The 12,433-nt window shown below is 40.1% G+C and overlaps 1 pseudogene; it reads right to left on the bottom strand.

Annotated features, from left to right (window-relative positions):
* Window positions 1-883: 883 nt before the first annotated feature.
* LOC147974892 (uncharacterized) lies at window positions 884-9,516 on the bottom strand (annotated as a pseudogene).
* Window positions 9,517-12,433: the final 2,917 nt, after the last annotated feature.

Here is a 12,433-nt window from a genome sequence, read left to right as displayed (position 1 = left end):
GAACATGAGAGAGGAAGGGACTGCGATGATATCTTGGAGAAGGGGACTTCTGGTAATGCCAAGGTTAGGACCTATGCTCATGTTGGTACTTTCTTGATTGTCTCAAAAAGAGTGGAAAAAGAAAATTACTAGTTGTACTAGATCAACAACAATTAATATGGATCATAAGTAGTTATTTTAAATTAGTGGTTTATGATGAATAAAATATATTCTTAAGGGTAAATCTAGACATTCAATGTGATTTTCTATAGTTTACTACTCCCTTCGTACCAAAATAACTACTATTGGTTTAGTTCAAATTTACACGACGATTTGAAACAAAGGGAGTACTTAAATTTTCAATGATATTTAGTAAATACAATTTACTCGGCGATTTGAAATGGTGGGAGTACTTAAATTTTCAATAATATTTAGTAAAGACAATTTCCACAGTTGTATAAATATTTTTTAGAAGACTTCTTTGTCTAATTATCAAATAAAAGTAAAAAGAACAAATTACATTATAGACCATAAAGTAACGACTATGGATATTAAAGAAGTAGACTACATAGCGACGACTAATAAAGGAGTAAAAGGCATGCGTTCGTTGTTGTCATTGTCCCCCTACCTCGCCGGCAGGCAGTGTATTACTACAGAACTAGTAAGCATGCACGTGCAATGCACGTCTCAAACAAAACATGTTCACATGATATAATACTAAAATGATTTTTACAAAAAATTCAGATCGCTACAAAATGTTATCATGTCACTCAAATTGTATTTTCAAAAAGTGCGACATATTTGTGATCCAACACACATATCATAAACATGTCTTCGCATAAAATTCATTGTCACATAATAATTGTATTATAATTGCTACAAGAATATATTCTCAAATCCGCAACTAAGCATGTTTTGAAGGTCCATCTTTTGAATCAATGAGGGTCCATCTATAGATGCCATCAATGATGCTTCTTTCAATGTATGGGATATTGTTTTGAACTTCATTCTCTTCATACTTTAAAATATGCACCAAAAATTGCTTCCTCAGTTGAAAATCATCCTACATTGGCATTATACAACATTGTTATAACAAGTTGTATGTCCAATGTGTATACAAATAAGCATGGTGTAAATAGTCACCTGGGGTATGGGAAAATATAGCTTTCCATCGCACAACGAGTGCATGTAATTAAAAACCAAATAACCAGACAAGGCACTTCATGTATGAAATAAACACATAATGTGTGTTGAATGAATCAATTAATATTGCAATGCATTTAAAAGATTCATACCAGTGTGAGTTTGTTGGAGCATCAGGAACTATGCATTCCCATTTAGAGATATCATCCTTGAATGCAGGGTTTGCAACTTCAAGTGCAATGTTTAGATTGTCGGCCACGGTTTTAAGTACATTCTTCCTGAAAGAAGGTATTGGTATCGGATCAAAAATTGAGACAACTTTTCTATTTTGATCCAAGACAAACAATAGAAATAACCCAAACATATACCAAGGCAATAAAATCTGCAATGATGAAATAGTTTAGAAATACATAGAATATTAATTAAGACCAAGTAAAGCACTATTACAAATGAAAAAAATCTTACCATATCACATTGAGAGATATGATAATCATTACTGTCAGGCCAGCTATGAGACAACCGTTTCAATGTAGCAATTTCCATATGTTCACGATGACTTGAGTCTCGTGCATAGTGGAACATGGACTAAAGTAAGAATGAGAAAATATTAGTGCAATGAGAAAAAATGTAGTACGTGATTATAGTAACTTACACAAAAATTCAGATCCATATAGTGAGATGGAATGTCTCTGAGAAGCTGGACTTCGTGGCGTGCTAGTATTCGCACAGCCATATTAAAGCAATGAATATCCACGTATTCATCATTGCTTAATATGTTTTTAATTTGTCTCAAATTTAAGCTAATAGGGTACGGATCAGAGCTTTTCACCCATTCGCTCCTGTAAAATCAAAATTCTGTAAATTATAATGACATCAAAGTAATTTGTTGGAATACAAAATGAACTAAAAAATATGATATGAATTACTCTAGTAGTGCGACATCATCAACCATACTGATGAACAAGCAAAGTTCATCTATTAATCATCGTTTGTTGGGTTGACAGACGGTGAAAGAATAAATGACCGCGAGATGAGCTCAACTTCTGTTGATGTATTTGATGTTTTGAAATTCTCAGGGGGTCTATCCAGAATCATACATTCTGTGGGATCTGTGTTGTTTTTGTCCTCTTCCATGTCTCAATTTCTTATATTATCATCATTCAATTCTGAGTCCACTAAAATGACAGCTAGTTTTGTTCTAAAATCTGTCATATGTTCCTATTAAAATAGTAATAAGAGTTAATTAGTGATAGAACATAGAATAAATGTAATGATACACAGTAAAAAATACCTGTGTAGGAATGTCAGACAATATATCTCCTGTGAAGTACTCCATTAAATTTACCATCCACAGACCACAAGATGACCTGCACGATTACAAATATAAAACTTAAATAAACTCAATCATTTTTTATCAAATTTATAGATATTTGTATAAAACAACTTTTAGAATCATCAAATGATCATGACTGAAACAAGCCGTGATGAAAACAATTTTTTCACAAACTTAGTGAACCGGACATGCGCTATGAAATGTAATGTTTATTTAGAAGATCTAATACAGTACAATATATTTTTATTTGGACAACGCCGCACCCACTCAAAGCTCAGTCAAACTCCCACCGCCCCCTCATTTCTCCTATCCCCATTCTTCACTCATTCGTGGCCACGAGATCCCCATCCACAGCCGGCGGCCCGACGATATTCTCTACGCCGCCCCTCACTCCTCCTGGCGACGCCGGGGCCATCCACCGCGTGCGTTCTCTGGTGGCCGCCCCCCTCGTCACCAATGCCGGCGGACGGGTAGGCCCTGCTCTACCCCGCCCCGCCCCTCCCTCCTCCTGGCGACGCCGGGGCGCTCGAGGTTGGCATGGTCGCCGGCGACGCCTTGGCCCTCCGTCGTCCTGATGCGATGTAGCCGTCAGGAGCCTATCCAACCTCTCCTGCACGACACGAATTTCCCTCCCGCCTGCTCGGGATGCTATCAAGGTCCGGTTCCAAGTCTTCTTCTCCCCTTGATTCGGATTCTCTACTCTCCGATCCCATCTAAATTTCCCTGTTTGATTCGGTCAGGAGCAGGAGCAGTTGCTTCTCGCGACCTCCATCTTGATTAAGATGACCATGAAGACCTCCACGTGTTGTGCTGCTGCTCGGGGGACGACCCTCCCTACGCTTCTCCTCGCTCGTCCGGGTCCAGGTTAGTCTCTCTGACCCCACCGCCTGCTCCTCCTCATCAAATTGCTGGATATAGCCTCACTTTGTGCAATGTTCGTCCCCTAGGGTTAGCTGCTCGGGGGCCATGGCGTGTTCCGAGCAGGCACTGCCTTCGGCGCCACTTTGGTGATGTGGCCCTTAATAATTCAGATATCCTGACGGAGAACAAGGAGGTGCCTAAAGGGGATGAGATCAACAAGTTTCAATCAAAAGAGGTATACCCATATGTCTGTAGTTTGATATGAAGACACTCCTCCCTTAGCCATGTTGTGATGTTTACGTCTTTCCACTTATCCAATTTTAGTTCCATTTGAAGCGATGCATATTGGAACATATTGTTCAGTCATTCCAGCTATTACATGAATAAATGACCAAGTATTAGCATCAGAAGCAAAGAATGACAGAAATTGTCTTATCAAAAGATGGTGTAGTGGGACTAATAACTAACCATAGCAGTAAGGTCTTCGCGGGGCATTCCTGGGCCTAGCGAGTCGAGCACATGGATACATCTCACCCTGGTATTTATAACTGCTAGGTACCAATGAAAGTGTTCAATGTTTACTAGAATGAATATCTGAAAAAATGGATTTGTTAGTTTAGGTCTCATCTACACAAACATCCATCCTCGATTGAATTCATCATAGTAATATGTACGGAACTAAGATCACCATATCATGTTCTAAATAAGTTGTAGCTCTCTTTAACACTCATCTTGGTACGTCATTCCGTATAGAGTTAAATTCCTTTATCATCTTTGAGATGCATGCATTCTCTAAGAACACACTTCCACCTGACCTCATCTCTAGATGCTCTTTAGCACTTATGCAATGTATGTATGCGTCTATGATCTACAATATCAAGTGCACACCTTGGTCATAAGAGATATAGGAACTTATGTTAAAATAGCATCGTCTTGTCATAAAGCTACATATACTTACTTCGTCGCCAACAAATTCTTCGGCGGTTAAAAGACATAGTAACTATTTTTTTAGATATGAGTCGTTGATGCTCACTAAATTTCTTTTATCGCTTGGTTCAGACATGATATTTTTAATCACGGACCAATCATCACCGGTGTAGGCGTACTCTATCATGATGTAAGCAAGAAGAATTATTAATAATGAAGAAAATTAGTGTAGCAAAAGTAGGGAATAGAAGGATTTGTTCATGCCTTCTGGAGCCACCATGTGGTCTTGTGCCTTCTTAGGTTTGTTATGCATTCGGATAGGGATAGGCTTCCCTGTTTGTGCCCCTTTCATGCCGGATGTGTGTGCCAATTCTTCGTCCTCTGATGCCTCTATCACTTCGGAGACTTTAGAATCAGTGGACTGCATGATATGCCTTTTCTCCACTTCTTCTTTGTCAGCTATTCCATTTGATTCTGGCATCGCCTCCCCTATAGTTTCTGCCCCTTCGGTGCCGAATGTTTGTGCTAATTCCTCATCCTGAGCTGGCTTCATTTGTTCACTTGTTTCGTTGAAGGTTAATTCCTGAGAGCAACATTACAAGATATAATATTGTTAGAATTAGAACTATTTGGGACATAGTTGAAAAAATATATATGCCTGTGTCACCTCGAATTCAGTGAACCATGAGCTCTTCATTTTGTGCACTTCATCTTTGTCGGCTATTCCATTTGATTCTGCCAGCTTGTCCCCTATGTTTTCTCCCCCTTCGTTGTCGAATCTTTGTGCTAATTCATCATCTTGAGTTGGCTGCATTTGTTCACTTGTTTACTTGAAGGTTAATTCCTGAGAGGAACATTACAAAGAATAATTTGCATGGAGGATATAAAATAATTAGAATTAGAACTATTTGGGATACCCGAAAAGAAAGCATGCCTTTGTCACTTCACAATCAGTAGCTTGTGTGCTATTATCTTTCTCTACTCCATCTTTGTTGTCTATTCCATTTGATTCTTCCTCGCTTACTAACCGAAACACACAATAATACAATATTATTCAGTAATTATAAACCAGAAAATATTATCAAGGTGAGTAAAGAATTGTAGTCATGATATTATTATACTAGAAATTACATATTGTTTTATCCCACCAGAATAAAAATAATAATGACATGTGAAAATAAAAACCGCCTTTGTCGACTTAGAGTATCACTTCATCAATCTCCATATTTTCTGTATCATCCTTGATGGTTTGTTCTTCTATTGCCTTTGTTAACTCGGCGTTCATATCCTCATCTCTGATTATCATGCCTTCAATCTGAATATTTTGTGTATGCTCGTCCTTGGCTCCCTTGTCGATGAGTTCCTGAAAACCCAAGCATATATAAATCGTATGCTGGTGGTGGTATGATATTCTGTTAAATACATATATATCACGCACCTACAGATTCTATGGATTTGCGGATGTTTTGATTACACAATGGCGTTGTTTACTGAACTGAAGTTGTGTTATATTCAGAGGGTTAGTATAGTCCCGATATGAGTGGCACCGCACGGCCAGGCAAGTTAAATTCTATTCTGGAATAGATATCCATCTGACATAATTTTGCCATTGTTTCATGTTCAATGGTTACTCGGGCTAAATTGGTGAATGAATTGATGGCAGAGCTAATGTGGTAAATAAGCACTCCTATTTGTGTGTGGAAACCACACTTTCTGATCTGCTCTTACCATTAGACCCTATGTTTTGTACTCCCTCCGTTCCAAAATAGATGACCCAACTTTGTACTAACTTTGTACTAAAGTTAGTACAAATTTGGGTCATCTATTTTGGAACGGAGGGAGTACATCACAACTGGATGCAGATATCTGTAACATAGTGCTACCAGAATATTGTTTCCACCTAAATTATAATGATCTATTTCTTTGTTCAATTATCGAGTCAACCCTTTGAGATTCACTTGCGTGACTAATCATCTGGATGTTGCAATAATAAGGATTTCCTAAGTCACACAAAGCATGTTGGTAATTTTGTAGGGTCACATAGATCATCTGGATGTTGCAATAATAAGAATTTCCTAAGTCACACAGAGCATGTTGGTAATTTTGTAGGGTCACATAGATCATGTTGTTTTACTTAGTTGGATCCCCTCTGGTGACTATGTTGTTTTGCAGATGTGAAATCATGAATAGGATGAAATTGCAGAGAGATACCATTACCATGATTATTGTAGATTGATCTGTACAGGCCACCGGGGATTGTGGCGTAGACATGGAGGACGATGGTAGGTCACCGTCAGCAGATGTGTGCGGCAAGGTGGAGGCCTTCGCGGCGGAGGAGACCTTTGCGGTGGAGGAGTGTGAGGATGCGGCAACGAGCTCACAAAGCAGGATTCAGGCGAGGTTGAAGGGAAACCCTATGGTGCAAAACCCGTTGCTTATTTGGGATCCTGATCGAGAGGTCGTTAGGTCTAGGCAATATACAAGGCAGAAGTCAGGGGAAGGACGTCCATAGCGTGAGGAGTAAAGGGAATCGTGATCACTATGTCAGGCCCCACACTTTCCTTTGATTTATCTCTGGCCCCATGCTTTCCTTTGATTTATCTCAGGCCAACATTGTTTTCCTTTTGTTTATATCCAAGCACATTAAATTAATTGAGTTATTTTCGTAATACATTTTATACAGAAATATCGAGTTAAGCTAGTTGGAACGTTTCTTCGATTTTGTGTCTTCTTTCCTTTACCATTTTGTATAGATAAAGCTTAAACCTTTCTGTAAAAAATATAATTCTTGTGTACTTTCTCTTGTCCGTTTATTGTACCATCAGTGGCCGTGCTGGATAGGAGGGTCCAGCAAAGTGCCTTTAGTTATGAGTTTCCTAACCCGGCAGAATCTAATATTCCCGAGATTGAAGGATGTAACATCGCAAATGTTGTACTACAGCTGAAAACTCTTGGCATTGATGTGTAACCATCAAGGTGAGTTTCGTAATTTTGTTTTTTCATTATCCCTGGTCATGAGTAAAAGGAAAATTTGCATTGAGAAGATAGACGCTAGTAAATCCAGCCATCATAAAGTTAGAATATTTCAGATGTGCTATTGTGCTTTTTAGTTACAAATAAATAAATTACACAAATAAACAACACAGATATGCAGAGTCGAAGGTCACATCGACATCCTTCTTCTTTCATGATTATTATATAGTGCAATCTGATAGAAACCTGGAAGTAAAAAATAAAGATAAGTGCTAGTAAATCCAGCCATCATAAAGTTAAAATATTTCAGTTGTGCCGGTGTGCTTTTTATTTACAAATAATAAATCACACAAATAAACGACACAGATATGCAGAGTCGAAGGTCACAACGACATCCTTCTTCTTTCATGATTATTATATAGTGCGTCTGATAAAAACCTAGAAGTAAAAAAAAGATAAGTGCTAGTAAATCTAGCCATCATAAAGTTACAATACTTCAGGTGTGCTGATGTGCTTTTTATTCACAAATAACAAATCACACAAATAAACGACACAGATATGCAGAGTCGAAGGTCAAATCGACATCCTTCTTATTTCATGATTATTATATGCAACGATCTGATAAAAATATGGAAGTAAAGAAAAAAGATAAGTGCTAGGTCCAGAATTAGTTATAGAAAAGAAAAAGGTGCAAAGAAAACACGAACGATCGCAGGAACCTCACCCCTCTAAAACATCTCTGTACACAATGTTTTTGGTGCTTCTCCCAGATTTATCAACCTCCCTGTTAGGCTTGGCTAAAATCCGCGTTGTCTGTCTTGACACACCTCTTGACAATGCAACATATAGCTGGCCATGTGAGAATACAGGCTCTGGAAGGTAAATACCAACATTTGGGATGGTTTGACCCTGTGCCTTGTTAATGGTCATCGCAAAACTCAGGCGGATGGGGAACTGTTTTCTCTTAAGCTTGAAGGGAAGTGAGGTGTCCTCCGAGGGTGACATAGGGATCCTAGGTATGAACACCCTCTTTCCAGCATGCTGACCACCAACAATCTCCACATCGATTGCATTATCCTGGAAAGCTCTGATCATAAGTCTTGTTCCATTACATAGCCTATTATGAGGGTCGAGGTTCCGTAGAAAAATGACCGGGCAGTTCACTTTTACTCTCAACACGTGCGGGGGCAACCCGTTTGGTGTGAGCAAGTTCAGCAAATCAATCGTGCAATTATTCTGAAAGTCATCCTCGATAGAGTCAAAGCCGTGGTACACCTTTTCTTCGCTAGGAAACCTAGAGATCATCTTGTCATTCAGGTCATCCACATGCTCGTTTTTTGTCGAGAGGATTGCATGTGTGCTCATATACTCTCTGGACATAGCATTGGTGTGCAGGGATGGGAAGACATCTTCGATGAGCTTGTTAACAGGTTCTTCGTCCTCGGTATAAGCAATCACAATGTCTTCAGGGAGACGCACATAGTTGTCGCCAATTGTTTCTTCATTACATTGTCCGATTGTGCTCGCATATTACGCGTGAGGCGTATCTTGCGGATCTTCTCCCACAAATAGGATCTCAAAATTGTAGCATCCGTGATCTGTGCTCTTGTCCCTCGGGTCACAACGGGGAGGACCTGCCTAAAATCCCCACCAAAGACGACAACCTTTCCACAAAACGGTAGAGGACATTCCATTATATCCTGTAGCGATCTGTCAAGAGTCTCAACTACTTGGCGCTTTGTCATAGCAACTTCATCCCAAATTATCAAGGATGCCTGTTTAAGCAACTCTACCGTACCACTCTGCTTTGTGAAACTACACATGCTGCTGTCAGTGAGCTTGATTGGAATTTTGAACCTGGAGTGTGCAGTCCGGCCTCCGGGAATTATTGACGCTGCAATACCTGACGTAGCAGTTGTGATCGCTATTAGGCCCATCGAACGGGCCCTCGGAAGCAATGGATTGTACAAGTATGTATTCCCAGTGCCTCCAGGACCATCAACAAAGAATATCTGGCTTTTTTGGTTTGTCACATGATCCATTATGTCATTGAAACTAGCCAGTTGCTCATTGTTCAGGCAGTTGAATAGATCTAGATGTTTTTGATCTGCTTTGACTTGCCTCTCCTCTGTTACCTCCCTATACTCAGCGTCTGAAGAACCATCTATGTCAACCAAATTCGGAAGCCCGTACATTTTAAAATCCTTTCCCATGGATTGCATCAGATCCCTGATATCCCTAAGGACCATGTGCTCAAATGCTGCCTCATTCGATTGAGTACGGCGGTAATCTTTAGACATCGATGCTAGGTGTTTGTACCACAACTGACGGATTTCTGTTGCCTCACAGAATACCAGCATAGTTGCAAACAACCGTCTAAGAGTAGAAGCCATCTGAAATGTTGCTGCCTCTGTCGTGCAATCATCAAGTGTCCTGTCATGCTCAATGAGTCCTAAGTGCTCACACGCCTCTCTGAAGGAACTGCATGAATTGCCATTCACTGTTTTTAAATCATCAAATGAAGTGGCACCTCGGACATGGCTAAGCAGCACCCGCAAGTAGTACCTATCTCCTTCAGCAGGGTGTGCATACACCAGTCTTCCAATCTGTGGTCTATTATTTTTTCTCGGTTGCCACTTCTTATTACCGGCAATCCACCTATAATGTTTTGGGATCTCTCTGTACACCATTTCCGTGCCTCTGGATACTTCTGGTTCATCTCAAAGTACTCGGTAAGCATGGATATGGAAGAAGATGGCCGAGCCACAACATCTTCCAGATTTTCATAAGCCCTAAATGCAACTGTATGCATGTTTGGTAGATGAAGTTGGAGCTGCAACACAGATGGACTGACACCAAACATTTTAAAGCCAAATATCTTGTAAATAGCTTCCGGATGATATATATAGCGTGCATCCCTATACTGTTGGATTTCGTTGATGATTCCCCCATCATTGATAATATCCTGCTCGAATGCAAATGATGCCTTATCATGCCCTTTGTAGATGTATTTGAACAAGTACTTGTCTGCCTTGATGCTCGAGCATGCTTCGACATTAATGTGACAGTTGTATGTCAATAGCGGGAAGGGGTTGTAAGGGACCACCCATCTGTTGTCCAAATCTGCTCCTCTGATCCTAACTCGAACCCCATCGTCCCTCCTTCTGTAGATCGGATATGAATCTTTCCCTTGTAATGTGGCATCACAGAAATCTCGTGGGTAATGAAACCGACATTGTCCATCTATCATGCAAGGGCAACTCTTCTTCAACGCACCACATGGTCCGTGCAACATGTGTTTGACTACTAGATCATGGAGAACAGGATATTTCTTCTTGTCGGGTATCTCTGTAGATATCACCTGATCATAGTAATCTGGGGTCCTTAACTTGCTTTTGGATTTCATGATTAAAAGTATATGCTCATGAGGGAGACCTCGTTTCTGAAACTCGGTGACATGTACATAAGCCGCAACTTCTCTGAAATGTTTACCCTTAATTAGTAGGGCCATCATACTTCGTTGTTTAGCTCTGTATACTCTTGCCACAAGGTCTGGACGGTCTTGCGGCAGTTGTCCAGGCAACATTTAGTTATCTCCTCCCAGTAGGGATTGCATGTCATGGTGATAAAATAATCCTGTTTACCCCATCGTTGTACTATTGCCATCGCATCCTAAAACCTGTGCTGCATGTCACGGTCACCACAAGGAAATGTACGTGGAAGCACTATTCTCTTGCCAATCCAATCACCACGTGACTCGACGGCATAGACGGTGTCAACAAGACCCTATAATGAATCAATATTTGACGCTAAGTAGTGTACAAGGTTGAAGCAAAGAGTGCAACATATATAATGTGATTTATTGGCGCATTGTACCTTCGCTGATCAAGGTTGATATCTGTGTTCAGTGAGATCCTATATTCATCCAGATTCGGAACAACACCAATGCTTCTAAAAGCTGGTGCGTAAGGGTTATGTTGTAGTATTGTCAGAATCTTCTGTATGAGATCTAGCCTAAGATATGGAGACCTCTTAACCCTGTGAATCAAGTTTTCATCCGTATCGTAAATATATTGCTATAGATGCCGAGGGCCATATTCAGCGGACATCAGATCATCAAGAGCATGGTACAACTGGCCACACGCACGAAATGTGTAGACGCCGGTTCCTGCGGCGGTGCTGACTTGACGATCAAGAGTGACACCAAGAGTTGTGAATGAGAAGTGAGAGTTGAAATAACGTATATTCTCTCTGAAATATTTAGCATCCTCATCCGATTGACTTGTAAACAACTGTTTCAACTCGTCAGAAACTTCTGGAGTAAACACACCCACTTTGCCCTTTCTGCAACAAAATGCAGGCCCCTTGTATTGAAACTGCAATGCTCCACAGTGGCAGCAGTCGCTAACTTTTCTAAGGACATGGTGCTTTTTGGGCAGGTTCATGTATACTCTGTCACGAGTGTCATTAGTGCGAGTTCCATCACCATGATTCCGATCCACAAGGTAGGATTGAAAATCAACATCTGGAAAAGTGTAGACATTTGCACTAAATTAATTTACAAAACAAACCATTTTGTTGTATTATATATATTCTATTGGTACATCATGATAGCAACAATAGACCTGGTTGGGCGAACATCCTAGCTTCCGCATCAGGGTCATCATCTCCAATGTTGTCGCCTACCAAGCAGTCTAGCTGCCAACACATTCGAGAATGCAAAAGGTGTTTCAAATAACGCTTAGGACATGAAACAAATGTAACCGGGGGAGAGGAGACTTAAAATGATATAATGTGTATCATCAATATTAATCGTGTGTGCATCATGCTCTAGTATTCCATATGGATCTTCACCGTGGTTGTCGCCTGATAACATTTTATATAGAATCAGAGATGAATTGAAGTTATGAACCAGGTGTTAGTAAAAATATACCAATTAGACTCTGAGTGGCACGACCCGCATCAGGGATCGTTTCCATTCCTGGACTATTGTAAGTTGGATGGATCGGTACAGGTTGTTTGGTTCCATAAATAGACATTCTACCTGAATGAACAAAAGAGGGCCCAAATACAGAAGAAATAAACACTATTGAAATTATTGTAGCAACAATAGACCTGAATGAACAAAAGAGAACCCCCAACTCAGTAAAGAGGGCCCATTTTGTTGTATTATATATTGTATTGGAACATCATGGCATTATTGTAGCTAAATGAACT

This window comes from Triticum urartu, chromosome 4A, assembly GCF_056163025.1.
Source record: "Triticum urartu cultivar PI428250 chromosome 4A, HENAU_Tu73, whole genome shotgun sequence".
NCBI lineage: Eukaryota > Viridiplantae > Streptophyta > Magnoliopsida > Poales > Poaceae > Triticum > Triticum urartu.
This window is presented reverse-complemented; position numbering and strand designations above follow the sequence as displayed.